The sequence below is a fragment of the Phocoena phocoena genome, chromosome 2 (genome assembly GCF_963924675.1).
Source record: "Phocoena phocoena chromosome 2, mPhoPho1.1, whole genome shotgun sequence".
In the NCBI taxonomy this organism is placed as follows: Eukaryota; Metazoa; Chordata; class Mammalia; order Artiodactyla; family Phocoenidae; genus Phocoena; species Phocoena phocoena.
In genome coordinates this window covers 7503551-7522288 of record NC_089220.1, presented here as the reverse complement: position 1 = coordinate 7522288, position 18738 = coordinate 7503551, and positions in this window count along the sequence as shown.

Genomic DNA, 18738 nt, shown 5'->3' with positions numbered 1-18738 from the left:
TGTTATCCCTTTAGTTTTCATTTGTATGGCACTCTATACATTACCTTTACAGGCATCCTTTTGATCTTTACAACAACTGTTTGATTTGTAGCAAGAGGTCAAGTCTACTCTCTTCATTTTATCGTCGAAGAAATGAGAGGCAGATGCGTCAATGGCATGTCCAAGGCCACCTAGAACCAAGACCTTGGCCTTGAGTACCATCCCCTTCCCACTGGGCTTGCACCTCTGACAACAGTGGCTACATGATACTTCAGTTCAGGCTGAATGGGTATTGGCTGTGAGCCAAGGGAATTAGATTCAGCGCCTCTCTTTGATCATGGAGCTAAGAACCCACGTGCTCCCTTGGCTTTAAGAAACAGTTTGTCCTAACTGTTTGAAGGAAAGATGCTTCACTTTGTCGGGTCAAGAGAGTTGGAGCTGGGGGGTCTGCTTGGCAGTCCTGTTTCTTAGAACAATTCTTCTATTGACCCGGGGACCTTTGAGCAAAGTAAGAGAATCCAGTAGAAACAGGGCAGATACTGAGCAGAACGGATGTCACCACACTCACCACTTTGTACCTCTGTGTGGACCATTCGGCAACATCTCTTGGTGAGAATTACTTTAAATGTAACCAGGCGACAACCCCGGGCTCTGCTGCTGGGACGTTAGAAGATTCCAGGGATCCACCGAGAGGTCGTGAGAACAGCTGAGGAGCTTCTGGAGAGACATAGGAAAGTGAAAGAGGGAATCTGAAAATAAGACAGCACGTTAACTCTCAAAGGTAGGAGATGGTTCCTGCAGCTCCCTTTCTCCTGGGCCCTGTGAGTAGACAGCAGGTTAGATGGGGGCAACTGAAGATGACGGGGGTCTCTGGGTGCAGGAGGAATGAGCCCAGAGCTGGATGTAACTGGAGGACAGAACTGACTTTGGTGGAGAGATGATAGTCATTGACCAGCTCGGTCACCCAGACCTGAGAGGCAAGGCCTTCAAGACTCCATGTGTTTGGCAAGGTTCTAGAAGACGGTGGGTGGGAGGCAGAACACAAATCAGGTGCTTCAGTACCTCACACAGCATCACAGGATGCCACAGGAATGGCGGGTTTTCATGTCCAGGGCTTAATATCTGATGGAGATTTCCAGAGTACTTTCTGTTGAATCCTTTAACCTAACTATGTATGATGGTTCATTTTCTGTGTCAACTCAACTGGGACCCAGTTGCTTGATCAAAAACCAGTCTATGTGTTTCTGTGAAGGTATTTGTTCAATGAGATGAACACTTACATCTGTAGACTGAGTAAAGCAGATTACTCACTGTCCATAATTTGGAGAGGCCTCACTCAATCAGTTGAAGGCCTTCAGAGCAAAAAATGTTCCCTGGAAATCTTGCATGGTCATAGAAATATTCTATATCCTTATTAGGGTGATGTTCACATGAGTGTGTATATTTACCAAAACTTATCAATTCCATACTTAAGATCTGTGCATTTTACTATATGTAAATTTTACCTTAGTAAGTGAAAATGATTACACCTTAATCCTTCTGTAAAAAATGCCTTAAAAATCAATGAAAATACCAAAGAAAATTGCATAACTAGAAGAAAAATTAATTAAAATAAAAAAATCTTCCTTTGGAAAGAAAAAAAATTGTTTTCCTGGAAAAGAAGAAATTCTTAAGAGTGCAACATAGAAAACCTGCTTGAGTTTCTTGCCTGCTGGCCTGCCCTGCCTAGTTCAGACTCAACCCTGTAACATCAACTCTTATCAACTCTGAGTTTCCAGCCTGCAGATTCTTGCTATGTCCACACAATCATGTGAGTCAGATCCTTAAAATAAATCTCTATCTCTCATCTCTCACATATATATGTATGTGTATACACACACATACACACACACACACACACACACACATACATGTACTGGGAAAGAGAGAGGAAAGTTGCCACCCTGCCAGAGTCCCTTCCCTGGAGGGAATCCCTGAAAGTTTTCCTTGTTACAGGATTTCCCCCAAAACAAGAGCATCTCCAGCTCTGGGAGCAGAGGTTAGGGTCAGTGAATTCACATGTCCCTCTGTGTAATGTCACCATGTTTTCTCATTTCTAAAGTGCCAGCCACCATGAGACAAAGCAACAGCTTTTCCAGAAGAGAGAAACATTCCAACGTTAAATATTCACATTGTTGAAAAGATGCATCTGAATTTCAAAAACCTTAAAATGTAAAGCCATGTGTAGTTTTGAACTTTAGAAAGACTGTAGTTACCAATAGTTAACTTTTATTTTATTTTAGCAAATGTCAGGCCCCATATGGATCAGTGAAAGCATAATTGCTCTAAGCCTTAATCTCCTCACCTGTGAAATGGAGACACAACAGCAAGGACCCCATGTTGGGTTGTGTGGTTTAAATGATATGATGCTCAGAGTGTTTAGCGCAGGGCCTGGCTGCAGGAATCACTCAGACTCTCTTCCTCTTATGATTCTTAGCATGTGTGGGCCACCAAGCCTGGTGGATGGATCTATAGACAAGAGGCAAAGTCCCTAAGCTCAAGTTCACAGGCCACTGGGGAAAATCCTGTGTCACCCCATTATGATACCAGGTTGTAAGTGCTGAGAATAGGGAAAATCAAGGGAGCACCCATCACCCTAGCCAAAGTGGAGTTTCCACATGATGTCTGCAACTTGGCACCCAAAGGCTGCAGCCATTGGGCTGGTCCTGCTGCTGCTCATCCTGGCTGCTCTGTCTACGGGGATGTGCTTGTCCAGGCCCAGCCACTCAGAGAGGGAGGCCCAGCTAACCTTTCCTGACTGCCTACCACTCCCCAAGCTCTGTGTCAGGCAGGCTCAGATTCCATTCAAACAGGATGGTCTTCTGTTCACTTGTCCACTCATTCAACAAATGGTGGTATTTATATAATACCTGCTTTGTACCAGGCACTCGGTCCAAGAGAACAATATTCTGTGGAGGATAAGATAGGCAAGAATCCTGTTCTCATGGGGCTTGTTTTCTAGTGGGGAAGATAGACAGTAATTCTGAAGATAAGTGCCGTCAGGAAAATAAAGCACAGTGACTCAAAAGCACTCTGCTGTGCAATCTCCAGGAAGTTGGCCAGGGAAGGTCTCTAGTGAGGTACATGGGAGCTGAAAACTAAATGAGGAGCCAGCTATGTGAAGACTAATGGAAGAGCATTCCAGAAGGAGAAAACAGCAAGTGCAAAGGTCCTCGGTGGGAATGTTACTGAACTCAGGTTTGGCTGCCCGTGACTCAAGAATCCAATACTGAGAGACGTGTTGGGTAAAAGGAAAGATGCTTTATTAAGGAAGCCAGCTATGCTGGGGAGAAGGTGGACTCATGTCCCAAAGAACCAACTCCCCATTGCCAATCAGGCAGCAGGAGTTTCTAAAGGGAAGTTTCAGGAATGCACGATGCAGGGACTAGGGGTTGCCACACACAGAGCAGCACAGTCATCTCCAACAGTCATCTTGAAATTGGTCCTGCAGTGGTCTGATCAGGGGCATCTTGATTATTTTCAGTACAGTGAATCTTTAGTTACAGGATTGTTTTTTTCCCGTTTCTTTGAGGCCAGTTCTTGGAACTGTGGCAGCTTATGTCATGGCGACAGTCTGGTCATCATGTAGTTAACTTCTTCCACCTGGTGGAGGTTTCAGTATCTACAAGACAGCTCAAAGGATATGGCTCAGAATATGATCTGTAGCCCTCGAGGAGGAACTAAAGGTCCTCGACTTTGTTAAATGGCCAAACTATAATTATTTTGTCCTGTTTGACTGTTTTCCTTTGTTTCTGCATTATTTCATTTCTCTGATTAAATTTATTCTTTGACTAGAGTTTTTCTACAGACAAGAGGCAGTTGGAGGACATGGGGGTACCATCTGTCCTGGGAAGGCTCTGTGGGGTCTTGCTCGGTTCCAGGAATGGGCTTGGAGTGTTGGAAGTACAGAAGGGAGGCATGAGGCAGTGGTAACAGAGAGCTCCCAGAGGTGAGCCGACCATAGGTGCTAAGAACTCTGAGTGCCCTTCTCCATGCAGTGCAATCATGATGGCAATAATGTTAGTTACCCGCACACCAGGCAGGATGCTAGCTGCTCCCTGCATCTTCTGCCTTATCCTTTACATTAATGAGGATGTCATTATCCTCATTTTATGGATGAGGATATTGAGGGATAGAGAGGGGAATTACCTTGTCAGGGTGAATCAGGGCTAATCAGTGATGGATCCAAGGTAGAAATGCAATTCTGTGGTCTTTATACCCCAAGTTTTATTGAGATATTCTCAGTCGCCATAAGGAGCAATTGGACTCAGGCCACCATTTTAGGGCTTTGTGAACAAGAGTGATTTTCCAGGACCTGCAAGGTCACACTTTCTGTAGATCGTGAGGCCCAGGGTGACTCAGGACCCTGGTGGGGGAGCACATTTGCCTCGTGAAACTTCAGCCCCTGGAGTCTCAGCTTGCCCTTCGCGTCTGACATAGAACAAGGATGAAGCGGTGAGCCTTCCTTTTCCTGAGTTGAATTTGAACTTGCATGGGGAGGATGCAGGTTTAGTGGGAAGAGAACGGGAGGGGTTGGTCTGTAAGGCGAGCATGTAGGGGAAGGGGCAGGAAAGAAAGAAAAAAGAGCAAAGCCCAGTAGTCAAGTTGTGGTCTCAGCCTTCTAAACCTTTTTGCTTCCCTGATTGATACTTTTCAATTATTCCTTCCCATTTCACTGACATTTGAAATGCTATTTTTTTTCTGAGCGATAACTTCAAATGCTCAAGTTCCCACAGTCCTGGTAGCCCTGTTTAGCTGTAGTGGTAAATTGCTTCCTTGTACAACATAATGGCATTGACAGCCTTTTGCTATAGGGAAATGAGTTCTCCAGTGGGACATGCCGATGATAAGACGTCCGGTTTTGAAATTGTATTTCTCTGTATCAGAATTAAATCTGGACTTTATATTTCTGGGCTGCCATGCTCAGGAGCTGGCCCCTATACAGTACACCCCGAGACTGACAAGCAAAGCTTACATAGGGACTCTTTCGCTTAAATTGGATCTGTGCTTTTATGCTCTCTCCTATTATTAGCTATTAAAATCTCTCAAACCACAACCCCCCTCAATACCCCTTTTTCTCCTTCTTCTTCTTCTTCATCGTCGTTTTTTTCCCTTTTTAAACAGTGATAGGGTTTTTCAGACCTAGTTATCTGAAACCCAGACAACTGTGGAATGGGGGAAAAGAGGCTTTCTCATCTTTGCAGGCAATAATTCCCCTCCGGAGGCTGAAAGGTGTAAAATTAACGCAAACTTAGTAAAATGCAGTATTGATTTTCTGTGATTCATAGGGGAATCTGCTTTTCATTACAATAGGGGGTCAGAGCTGAGCATATAATACGGGGAGGCTGAAAGGCTTTTGTGCAGATGACTCTTCCTGGATGGAAAAGGGGAGTCCTTTTCAGATGCTGTCTGTAAACCCATCTTATGCTTTCCCTTCCTCTTGGGCTGTCACCTGTGTGTCGGTCTGCTTCCTCCCCAAATCCCCCGCCCAACCCCAGCCCTCCTGATTCCCCCCAGAACGGGAATACTTCAAAACCAAAGTTCTCCCTGGCACCCCCCCCCCCAATAATTTTCATCTGCACCCGTTTTTGACCATGTTCTAGTGTGTTCACTTGGGTAACGCTCTTATTAACATACCATCACCCAGCTGAATATAGGAGGTGGCCTGGAGGGTACCAGCATATGTAATTTATTTCAGCCTGAGCGTTCATTTATCTTAAAATAATTTTTAAAAAAGCATAAAATAATCAGCTGTGTCCGGGTAAGGATTTTTCCTCAGCTTGTGTTCTCTTAAGATCCAAGGGCTTTCTCTTGATCCTTTGGTTCCTTGTTTCAAAGTTATTTAGGTTCCTGGCCACCAATTCTTTCTGGAAGATTTCATTATCAGCATTTGAATGGGAGGGGGTCCTGAGAAATCCAGATATCTTCCGTGAATTTGGTTTCATATCGCCAAGGTCCCATCTCCCGACAGCACTGCCCGGTTCTCATGGAAATGCCGGCCAAGGTTACCATGTGTGGAAAAGCAACGAAGGGAGCTGGGAAGGCTGAGGCAGTTGCTCAGCACTGACCTTGAACTGGCTCCTGGCTGAGAGAGTGGGAGGAGGGGAGCAGCACAGGGTGGGGAAGCCTCCTTTGCCTTGGACCAGCATGCTGGTTCCTTCCCAAGTGGGCTTCCCCCCATTCAGAGGTGCGGGTTCCCTTCTGCAGGGCACAGAGGAGAGGCTGCAATTCAACCAGAATGTAACTTTAGAGCTTGTGTTTCCTAAATGTCATTAATAATCAGGAACGTTGGATACAGAAGGGCAAGTTAAATCCTGTCATTGAAACAGCAAACAGCTTTAGTCAAATGTATTGGCAAAGGATTAAAAATGCATCAAGCATGTATTTGTCTTCTCTATGGGAAGCCCTTATTAATAGTCTGAAGAGTGGAAAGCTTTGCCCTTATACAATCAGCACTGTAGTTGTTTCTTTAAAAATATGTTTTAATGTGTGAAATTGCAGGATGCCAACGTTGCCATTAAAACTCCTCTCCAGTTCCAATAATTTCTCCACTTATATTTCTTCCCTTTCCCCCTCCCTCTTTTTTAAAAAAAAAATTCGACTTCTTTTTCTAAATCATATTTCAAAGTGGTTGGAGCAGGAACGCGGGGTTATCAGGAAGGCAAACGCACAGCCCTGACCTCCATTTCTGCCAGCTGCAGCCACAGCGTGGGGTGGTCCCGTGGCACCTCGTGGGCTCCATTCGCAGGTCAAGGCCGAGGAAACCTTTCCTTTGGAGGAATTTAGGCTCCGCTATTTGTGGCGGAAAGAGCGTGATCTAGTCCCAGCTTTGTTTTGTCATTACTTGGGCACCCAATGCAGACCAGAAAGTGGACTGTGATGATTCTGTTGATTTCTTCTGACTCTGGCACTGATGTGGTTGGGAGAGGCAAGGCAGCATAGTCAAGGTCAAGTGCGAACAGGGATCAGAGGTCTATTTGATGTCTCATCTCGTTAATTCAACAGACATCTTCCGAGTACCTATTGTGTGCCAGGGTCCAGGATGAGAGATGCAGCCTCTGCCTTCAGAGACCCACTTCTTTCCACGTGCACAGCCCAGGAGCCCCATGGCTGGCTGTGGTCCCCACTTCCCTACCTGTACAAACATGGATATCAGCTCTGGGTCACCTCCAAAGGCCTTTCCAGACCTGCATTCTCCAAGACTACGGCCTGTGGAGAAATAGGAAGTGTGTGAAAAAAACCACATCTCTCTCCTGTCTTTATGGAATTTCTCCCAATTCCCAGGGCAGTGGGTAACAGCCACCGGAGTTCAGTGACCCTCCTCTTGGCTCCTTCTGCCTTGTGTTTTAGATGCAATGCTTATGTGCCATATTGTCAATGCTCCGGCTCATGGGCTATTATTGTCACACACACACACACACACACACACACACACACACACACACACTCATGAAAAAAAAATCAATGCAATTTGAATTTCTCTTCCCCAGCCGGTCTTTGGTAAATTGTTGTAGAGAGCTATTGATCTCTTATTGTGATGTGAGTTTTAAACAGCATTAAGGTAAACACAGTCTTATTGTGTTCATTTTACTGGATAACACTTATCTAGACAAAAGGAGACATGAAGCTGCCGGAGCTACTCAGCTTACCTTTAGGAAAGATGCAGTGAATCACCTCCAATAAAAACAAAGCAAAACAAAAAGCTCTCCACGCTGAACGGAACGGGAAAATTGCTCTCTTGTCACTAATTTTGATTGAATTGAGTCGGCAATCTCTGAACTGGTTCACTGATACAACAATAGGAAACATTTAACTATTTCTTGCACTTTTGCATGTAGAAAGTGGGTTTTCCAACAGTCGGTAGGGTGTGCGTGTTTAAGGCTCAGACACACACAGACAGTGGATGGCCACCTTGGATCCTGGGACTTGATGAAGTAAGATGCTGCCCAGAGAGCTCCCAGCCGTGGCTGGAGATGCAGAGACCTGGCCTTTGCCCTGGGCAGGACCTTGGGAGAGAAGGGACCCCAGAGTTGATGATGCTAATGGCCATGGGAGTTGACATATATATATATTTTGTGCTACACGGGCCTCTCACTGTTGTGGCCTCTCCCGTTGCGGATCACAGGCTCCAGATGCGCAGGCTCAGCGGCCATGGCTCACGGGCCCAGCCGCTCCACGGCATGTGGGATCTTCCCAGACCGGGGCACGAACCTACGTCCCCTGCATTGGCAGGCGGACTCTCAACCACTGCGCCACCAGGGAAGCCCATGGAGCTGACATATATTGAGGATTCTCTGTGCACCAGGCTCCACTCTAAGTGCTGTGTGTGTATCATCTCATGAAACCCTCACGACATCACCGTGGTGGCGCTGCTTTTACGACACTCGTGTTTTACACATGGTAGAACTCAGAAGTTGCCGGACCTGGTTAAGAACCAGTCTTGGCTCAGAATTGCAATGGACCAGGAGGCAGGAAACTCCTATTCCAGCTGTGACTCTGCTGATAGACTTGCCTCCAAACAGAACAAATAGGATATATATATATATGTATTATATATGTATATGATTATAATGTGTATATATATTCATATATACATGAATGTAGAGAAGAGGTGAGGGAAGGAGGGATTTGTTTAAAGCAATTGGCTGATATATGTGGACGCTGACAAGTTTAAAATCTGCAGGGCAGGCCAGGAGGCTGGAGACCCAAGAAAGAGTTAAGTTTGCCCCTCAAGTCTGAAGGCTGTCTGCTGGCAGAATTCCTTCTTGCTCGTTCTTGCTCTTAAGGCCTTAAGAGAAAAAAGAGGTCAGTTTTTTTTCTCTTAAGGCCTTCAACTGATGGAATGAGGCCCACTCCCATTATGGAGGGTAATCTGCTTCACTCAGTGACTCCTAATTTAAATGTGAGTCTCATCTGAAAAACACCCTCACAGCAACATCTAGACTAGCGTTTTACCCAATCTCTGCATACTGTGGCCCAGTCAAGCTGACACATAAAATTAATCTTCACAAGTTCACCCCTCACCAACATGGCCCCCACATGCATCCCCTTGAACCACAGGTAATCTCTGAATAAAGACAATCACAAGGTCATGCTTACATCTAACACGATACACCATGCTCCATACAACCAGAAACACTCCAACCTCTTCCCCAGAAAAGGATGGAATACTTTGGTGATGTTCCTTCTTTTCCTTGATAGCCTATAACTTAAACACTGTGATGTGAAATTAACAGATACGCTACTAGAAGTTTGGGCATGTTGCTGATTTTTCTGTGCATTGGTCCCCTCCTTCATAAAGTGGGGAAAGTAACCCTAACTTTGCCTCTTGCTGGTGATGATTAAAGGACCCCATGCCTATAAGATGCCCTGCCCTCAGCAAACACAGGCCACCTTCTATGTCCCTTTCTCAATCACGGACGAGGTGCTGGCAAGCTTTTTCTGTAAAGGGCTGGAGAGTAAATGTTTTAGGCTTTGCGAGCCATTACGACTTCTGTCCTCACTCTTCAACTCTGCCCTGGTGGTGTGAAAGTCCCTGTAGATGACACCTAAACAAATGGGTGTGGCTGTGTGCCAATAAAACTTTATTGTCATCACGGTAATGTGAACTGCTAATCATTTTCCTGAGTCATGGAGTCTTGCTCTTCTTTCGAATTTTTCAGCCATTTAGGCATGTAAAACCATTCTCAGACTGCGGGCCCTACAAAAGCAGGTGGCAGGCTGGACATGACCCACGGGCCGTGGTTTGTGAAGGCCGGCACTGGACTCTAAGCCCCCAAGGGCAGGAGCTGTGGATGTTTTCCTCTGCCCAGTGTCCCCAGCATGTTTCCCACGCAGAGCAGGTATGCAACAAATACCTCTGGAATCAACAAAACACGCACTGTGTGATGGAGTTTAGAATCCTTGACCTGTCTACACCTTAGGGTTGAGGGGGATGGCTGAATGAAGATATATTTGTAAACAGGGTTGACACCTCGAAGGGCTGTGTCTTTACAGAGCCTTATTTACCACTTGGCTCTCAAAGGGGAAACTATAAAATTCACAGCAGTGACTAGGAGGAAGTGGCCAATAAAAAGGGAAGGAAAGAAGGCTCTAAAATCAATTTGGTTGAGTTATTCCTTTATATGCTTATTAATCTAGCAACAACAATTTCATCCTACCCCCTTTGCTTCTCCCGGATCCCCAGGGAGCCTTCCTTTCGGAGGTGGCCTAAGGAGAGGTCAGGGAAACTATGCGGTGCAGTCTATTAAAGCACGGCTCTTCATCAGTTAGGACGGAGAAAATTGTCCTGCTGTTTTAGAGCGGCGTGATGCGTCTCGCGTTATCAGGGCAGGCGCCGTGAGACGGGATCGGCACCCGTTTCCCTTCATCCATCTACCCCAGACACTTGTCTGGAGGGCACCCAGGTACCCACATTCCTGCTTCTCCACTGCCCACAGTCCTGCTCCATCCAGCCTGGACCACAGCCAGAGGGCACCGGCCATCCCGTGTTAGTCCAAAAGCTGATCTACGCCCCAGAGGGTGGTGGGAGACCGGCGGCCCCATAGGTTCCTGTGGATGCATTTCAAATAGCATAGGGCCTCAGTTTCACCTGAATGAGACATACACTGAGTTCCCTCCTGTTCTGAGTAGGGCTCCCTGCAAAGGGGAAGTTGGCTGTGGATTCAGAGAGCCTGTTTTAACTATCATTTATATCCCCAAATGCTATTTAATCTACTCTCACTTCCTACAGTGAAAGGGAGGATCAAAGAGAATATTGAACATCATCAAGTAACCAGCTCTCACTCTTCATCGTGGTGCGCGGGCCTCTCACTATCGTGGCCTCTGTTGTTGCAGAGCACAGTCTCCAGATGCGCAGGCTCAGTAATTGTGGCTCATGGGCCCAGCTGCTCCGTGGCATGTGGGATCTTCCCAGACCAGGGCTCGAACCCGTGTCCCCTGCATTGGCAGGCCGACTCTCAACCACTGTGCCACCAGGGAAGCCCATAATATTTATTTTTTTTTAAAAATTTATTTTATATTGGAGTATAGTTGATTTACTATGTTGTGCTGGTTTCAGGCAGCAAAGTGATTCAGTTATAAATACACATATATCTATTCTTTTTCAGATTCTTTTCTTACATAGGTTATCACAGAGTATTGAGAAAAGTTCCCTGTGCTATACATTAGGTCCTTGTTGATTATCTATTTTATATATAGTAGTGTGTATATGTTAATCTCAACCTCCTAAGCTATCCCTCCCACCCATCTTTCCTCTCTGGTAATCAGAAAGGCAAATATCATATGATATCACTTACATGTGGAATCTAAACAAGTGATACAAATGAACTTATTTACAGAACAGAAACAGACTCACAGACTTCTATATACTTAGAATCATACTTTCCAAGGTCATGTGTGGGTTGGCCCCCACCTACCCCTCCAATATCAGCTCCTGTCAGAATACCTCAGGACCTTTGCACTGTCTCTTTTGCCTCCTCTACTCTTCACTTAAATGTCATCTCCTCAGGTCGTGTTATCTGAAGTCACTCCTCTCTCATCACTTTATCACATCATCCTCTCTATTTCCACGATTTGTAGTTCTTTGGTTTGCTCCCTTCTCCGCATCCTGCTTTCATCATCTCCATAAAAGCTTGGCACAAAGTAGGAGCTCAATACAGCCTTGTTGATGGGATGATTGCAATGTGAGGCTGAAGAAAGAGTATCCCAGATGGGGGGCTGCTCCAGAGTAGGGAGCAGAGCTCTGGGGTTCAAGACTCAGCCTCCACACGTGGCCGCTGTGGTCTGGGGCCAACCATTCAGTCCTTGAGTGTCAGTCTCTGCGGCCGGAAAACAAGGACAATGTTACAACCCTCCCCTCAGGAGCACTGGAAAAATTAAATGCTGCGATGGTTGTGAAAAGTGACTTGTGGACTGTAAATCACACTACACGTCTTAGTCACTGGGGACACTGCCAGCTCTGGAGGGCAGGGACAGACAGTGGCTCAGCTTTGTCACTGGACCATCTGGCAGGCATCCTTGTTCACATTCTGTAGCGATTGTTTAAGGAAAAGGATGGTGTGGGCTGGTCTAAGCCAACACTAAGGAATTGAGAATAAAGAAATCGTGAGCTGAAAGAGAGATTGTCTAGCTTTCCCCTTGTTATTATGGGCTGGATGGACTCCATAAAATTCATATGTTGGAGTTCTAACCCCCAGTATCTTAGAGTGTGACTGTGTTTGGAGAGAGCTCCTTTAAGGGGGTGACTACGGTTAAGTGACGTCTTACGGGTGGACCCTGATTCAATCTGACTGGTGTCCTTACAGAAGAAAAGATTAGGACACAGGTACAGAGGGAAGACCATGTGAAGACACAGGGAGAAGGCGGCCGTCTATAAGCCAAGGAAGGAGGCCTCACAAGGAACCAACCCTGCTGATACCTCGATCTTGGACTTCCAGCTTCTAGAATTGTGAGAACAAATTTCTGTTGTGTAAGCTGTCCTGTCTGTCATACTTTGTGATTTCTGGCAGCCCTGACAGTTGGATATACTCAGACAGCCCCATAATAGCAGTAAACACAGCTCCTCATTATGGAAAACTGACCTGGTTCAAGGCCCCGTGAGAAGTGAGTCTCCCAGCAACTGGCGAGGTGGTCCTCAGCATCTCCAGCTGTAAGATGAGGAAACTGAGACAGAGATGGGGTAAAGTGGCCTGTGCCTGGGCTCACAGTCAGGATGAGGCAGGCTGCCCCTGGTGATGAAGGCTTTGGGCAGGGATGAACCACAGGCCCTGCTGCCTGATGCACAGACAACTGAAGGGGAGCTGGCCTCCTGCAGCAAATCTGGTGGTTTGAACCCCTCTCTGAGCCCCTGAGACCACCACGTGGGCCTTTTAAGGACCTTCTCCTGTATCTCCTGCTACCGTAAAACAAACAAGAAGCCTCCTATGGTAGCCCGTCACTTCTGTAATTAAGCAATGTAAATGTCAAAAAGGGTGTGAAAGCAAGACACCTCGTGGATGATCTAGCTTAGCAGATTGAGAACAAATCCTAGGTTGCAATGTAAATCCTTTTTTTTTTCTTTTTTTGGACCATGATGAAATTATTGAGCTCCCTGGGAAATGGGACGAAGTTAAAGCAGTAGCTCATGATGGTTCCTAACCACATTTACCAAAGGCGTAATAGTCCATGAAAGGTTTCCAAATCGAGTCACTCCCTGGTCTGGCCACATCCTAGCTGCGTGGCTTTAGAGGAACTTCCTTAACCTCTCTGTGCCTTGGTTTCCACATCTGTATAATGGGATTCATAATAGTACTTATCTTGTAGGTAGTTGGAAAGATCAAGAGATATAATACACAGAAAGCATTTAGCAGAGTGTCTGCTCAAGAAATGATAGCTGTGGTCTGAGTTCTCACTGTTATCCTCATTCTTTTTTTTTTTTTTGCGGTATGCGGGCCTCTCACTGTCGTGGCCTCTCCCGTTGCGGAGCACAGGCTCCAGACGCACAGGCCCAGTGGCCATGGCTCACGGGGCCCAGCCGCTTCGGGCATGTGGGATCTTCCCGGACCAGGGCACGAACCCGTGTCCCTTGCATCGGCAGGTGGACTCTCAACCACTGCGCCACCAGGGAAGCCCTAACCTCATTCTTTTAATTCCCCTCCTCCTCCCTGGTCCACTGTTCTTGGACCCTCCCAGCCCACCACCTGCTCCGTCCACATGTGTCTCTAATACTCTGTTCTTGCACTACCATTGCTTTTCCTGCAATGCACTGCTCTCAGCTCTGCATGAGAGACTAGTTAGTAGTCATCCTCCGAGGTCCAGCTGTTGTTACCTCCTCTTTGAAGCTGCTGAGTATTTCCAGGTTCTGTGGTTTGTCTGCCGTAGTTCTCCTAAAATCTTGCCAGGTTAATCCACTTTTCCTCATTTTACACATGGAGAAACTGAGGCTCATGGAGATTGATTTGTCCAAGGCCATCAAGCTTTCAAGGTCACAAGGTTTCAAACCTAGAGCTCTGTGGTCCCCAGGCCACCCTGATTTACCCCTATCTCTCTTCCCACATACTGTATTCAAATTATTTGTGGCCCTCGACCCAGTCATGATGTGAATTCTCTGATGGTGGGCATACTTCTATTCCTCTTCGTATCCCTGGCATCTAGCAGGATACCCGGTACAGGCAGATGCTTGATAAATACTGGGTGAATGAGTGAAGGGAAGAATAAATTCCACATCCATGTAATAAAGAAGTTCGATTTGAAGGGATCTTTAAGCTCGCCACAGCCCTCAAAAAGCTAAGTCACATAATTCATGGAAATTTCTTCCTGTCAAAATCGTGTTAGGAAAATACAGCAGCGAGTGGTATGGCAGGATTTTTAACATAATTTGCAATTTCCAAAGCTTCTTATTGAGACATGTACTGAAACAGGCATGGTGGTTGGTCGAATATGTGTATCCAGAGAATTATGTGAGAATCTCAGAGTGGACCCATCTGAGTAGTACCTTGAACTGGGACAGATGTGGAAATAGAAGGGGTGTTAGGGCTGAGCAGATCTGTGCATGGTCCTTCTCAGCTGCTTGCTGGTCCCCCTAACCTTCACCGAGTCACTGGCTTTCAGTTTCTTCGTCTGTAAAATGGGGACAACGTGAAATGGGGTTGTGGTAGGAACCATGGCTGCTACATGGAGAACCCCAGGTGAGTCAGTTTCTTCTTCCTCCCTTTGCAATTTATGAGACAGAGTTCAAGTTCTTCACTCTGACAGTTAAGTTGTTAGTCCATCTTTTTACCTAAAATCTTTGTCTGTTCTCTGTTGCCACCCGGACAGCATCCCAGCTGCCGTGTCACATTTGCCAGGCATGGTGCCCCAGACAGCTCCTGGTCAATGTGAGAGAGTTGGAATAAATGACCAAAGCTCTAAGAGGTCACTAGATGGTGCCATCTCTTCCAACTGGAGGACTGACTTGGCTGTGAGTAGTGGGACTTCAGTGGACAGTTACAGGGATGGGGGAATGGATGGTATTTGTGAGGGTCCAGAGGACAAAAAATTCGAGGTATGTGTAGGGGTCATCAGCAGGCAGTGCTTTTGAACCGGGAGAGTGAGAAGAGAAAGTGGAGGGGTTAGATGGAGGGAGGGGCTTCTTGCTGAGCCATTGAAGGGATTTTATTCCTTCCTCCTTTCCTATTGTCCATCCTTCCTTCCCTCTTTCCTCTCTCTCACTCCCTCTCCCCCTGCCAATTTCAGAAGGATAGAGTTTAAGGCAAGGTTAAAGTTGGAGGAGAGAGAAGACAGATCTCAGTGGGGTTCTAAGTGGGTGTGGGAAAGAGATCAAATTAGCAGAGGATTAAAATATCAGTACAGTTTCTGAAGCCTGAAACTAAGTGCGAGTCCGTGAAGGACAAAAGACAGAATACCGTCTTCTTCAACATCACCCATCTCCTGCTTTGCCTCTGTTCCTGCCTTGGAGAACTGTGGCCCAAATGCTTAGGAACAGGGACCTCCAGGGGACACCTTCCTGACCTACTCTGTAAACCAGAAATCTCAGTTGGCAAGAATTTGATTTCTCCCAGCTTTAACTCAAAGGGAACAAGAATACTCTGTCTGTCTCTGTCTGTTCATCATCCATCCACCCATCTTCCTTCCTTCCATCCTCCAATCCATCCATCCATCCATCCATCCATCCATCCTTCTATCTATCCATCCATCCATCCATACTTCTATCTATCCATCCATCTTTCTTCCTTCCATCCTCCCATCCATCCATCCATCCATCCACTACTACCCAATAATGGTAGTAGAATAGGGGCAAGCAAGGGAGGAAGGGACAATTATTTATTGAGGTAGAATTATTGGGGTCATATAGACTTGGGGAGATGAACTCTGTCTTATTCTAGTTACAGTTTTCCTAGTCAATCACCTCATCACTCAGAGGTCCAGCTTTGTCACCTGTAAACTGGGGCTAATGGCGCCTGCCTTATAAGGATCTGATGCAGCATCCACGCAAGCACTGTGGATGTAACCTCCCCTAAGCACTTCCTCCGGAGACGTGGGTGGGAACCTCTTCTCGCTAACCTATGCCAGGCACTACTGCACAGCTAAGGGGTTATTTGCATATTTTTCCAGAAGGAGAACCGGGCAGGTCTGCTCTGGCCCCACCCTTTGTGGAGAACGTTCTCCGAAGCCCGGCCTTGTGGCAGTGGTTTGGGGTGTGGGGGTACCTCATTCCGCCAGAAGTTCTGGGGCACGGTGTGTGGCGGTTGCCCGTCAGGGGGCTTGCGCACCCGTGGGTGGGGCAGAGAGGGAGCCCCATGGGGAGGGTTCGCGGTGGGTTATTCTTCATAAGGATGGGCGCACATTATCTCCCAGCAGCCCGGTGGGGCGTCCTTGGCACTGTTTTTCCAGATAAGGAAGCTTAAAGGGGCTGGGAAGGGTAAATAACGTGCCCAAGGTCACACGCCCCTGGGTGGACAGGCAGGATGGCCGGGGGTTTAGAACGGGGACAAAAGCCTGGCGGCTCAGCTTCCGCCCCACTTCCGTTTTAATTTCAGAGGGAAGAGCTCTACCTTCAGCTCAGACCTGTGAAGTGGGTACACCCTGAGCAAGAAAAAGGCCAACAAGTTCCGGAGATTCAGCCTGTTGGTGTAGTCGGTGACCCAGAGATGCGTGCCCGAGTCTCCCTAGAGACAGTCCCAGGACCAGGGCAGCCGCAACAGGAGGAACAATAAGGAGGTTGAAGTGAGGTTTTCAACAGGCCGGCTGTCTTCGTTTTAAAAAGCCATCCTTTATTCTGAGACATCTTTATGGCTGTCCTAGAATTTAGATGTGCAAAGTCCTTTCTTTTATGAAATGAGAGTGACAATAGATGGTACTTGGGTTTTGTTTTTAAAGTTTTGGCCAGATAAAAGCTGGAAACTCTACATTGATTTCCTTATCTATCTATAATCTATCTATATCTATCTATCTCTCTATCATTTCTATCCTGTCTACTTATTATCTATATATCCATCTGTCATCTGTCATCTTTCTATCTGTTATCTGTCATTTATCTATCCTATCTCTCATCTATCTATATATGCATCTATCGTCTTTCTGTTTATCTACCTACCAATCTATCTATTTATCTACTTGCCTGTCTTTAATTGTAAAATGTATTACTCTGTGATGTCCACAGGTCTGGGCATCCCTGCTCTGTATATCTCAAGGAAGTTCCATAGATTAGGAGGTTCCAGAGCCTTTCAGGGGCTTCTGAGCAGCCACATCTCAGGCAGCCCAAAGCCCGAGAGCCCTAGAGAGTAGAAAAGACTCTCACAGGGCTGGCACACAAAGGGCGTACAACCAGAAGGACTTGGCTTCATCCATTCATTCATTCACTCACCCAACAAAGCCCATGGACCTCTTACTGTGGACCAGCCCCTGCCCGGCATGCAGGGGAAATAGCAGACAGGGACAGTAACAGCCTTTAGCTTTTCAGTGTAGCAGGGGCCCCAATAAATACATGGCAGATCTGCTCGCTGTGTGGGTTGAGGAGGGAGGGCTTCTGGAGTGGGGTGGGCAGGGAGTCACAGGAACTCATGGAGCTAGAGTTGAGGGAGAAGCATCTCGCCCGGCCTGGGGCATGGGAGCTGGCTGGCAGGGGGCAGGGCCCTGTCCATAGGGAAGAGCTTCTGGCTCTCAATGGGAGATTCTCAGAGGACCAGAGGAACGGATTCCTGGGGAGCCCAGGAATTTAAAAACCAGAGAAAATGCAAATGTGTGATTTCTTGGAACAACAGATGGACCGTGGTCTTTTTTAGAGCAGAACGCCCTGCTGATTTGGACATCACACCTTCTCTGAGGGTCATGGTAACTGGCCCCTGCATTCACGAGGTCTATCTGTTTATGGAGCTCTTTCTCAGACTTGATTTCATCTGATCCACACATCAGGCCCACGAGGTGGGTATTATTATCTCCATTATGTAACAGGACATGGAGCCTCGGACAGATGAGATGACTTGCCTAAGCCCACCTGGCTTGTCAGTTGCGACGTGACCCAAGGCTTCAGGGCCACTGCACCCAAAAGCAGCCATTTCCTTCTAAACCCTCTGACATGATATTTGCCCCATGAACTGCTGTCCTATTTTGTTTTTCTCTTTCTGACATCAGCTGGCTTTAGAAAGGTCAATCAGCTCCTTCGACCAGTGACCTCAGCATCCCGTGTCTCTGAAGGAGACGCAGAGGTGGGCAGTGGTCCTGGCGCCCCCCGTACTCCTTCCCCAGCATGTTGGGGGCCACCTCCTGAGAAGTGACTTTAGAAGGGGCCTCAGGAAAAATGGGACACTTTGACTCTCAGTGTTCAAAAGACTGGCATCTGGGGGAAATTCATTATTTATATTCTGCTGGGGGAGTCTCAGCTTATGTTTTTCTCAAGTGAAAACATTTGCTAAAAAGCTCAACAAATCAGAAAGAAGGAACTTAACTTTAAAAAAAAAAAGGAAATTTAACATCGGAAGTTGGACTCTAATATTCTGGGTTAAATCTTTCTGAGCTAGGGAAAAGACGACCCTCACAGCCCTCCTGTGTGGACTTCTATTTCCATGAATGTTGCCCAGTGTTAGTTTTGTTGTTGGTGTACAGGGTTTGTGTGTGTATGTGTGTTTTTTAAGGATATAAATTCCAACCATGTTTTGTGTGAAGGGTCTCAGTGCATACTGACATTGTGAGTGTCAGCCCCAGATCACTTTAATCAGAGAGTGGATATGCATGATAAAACGG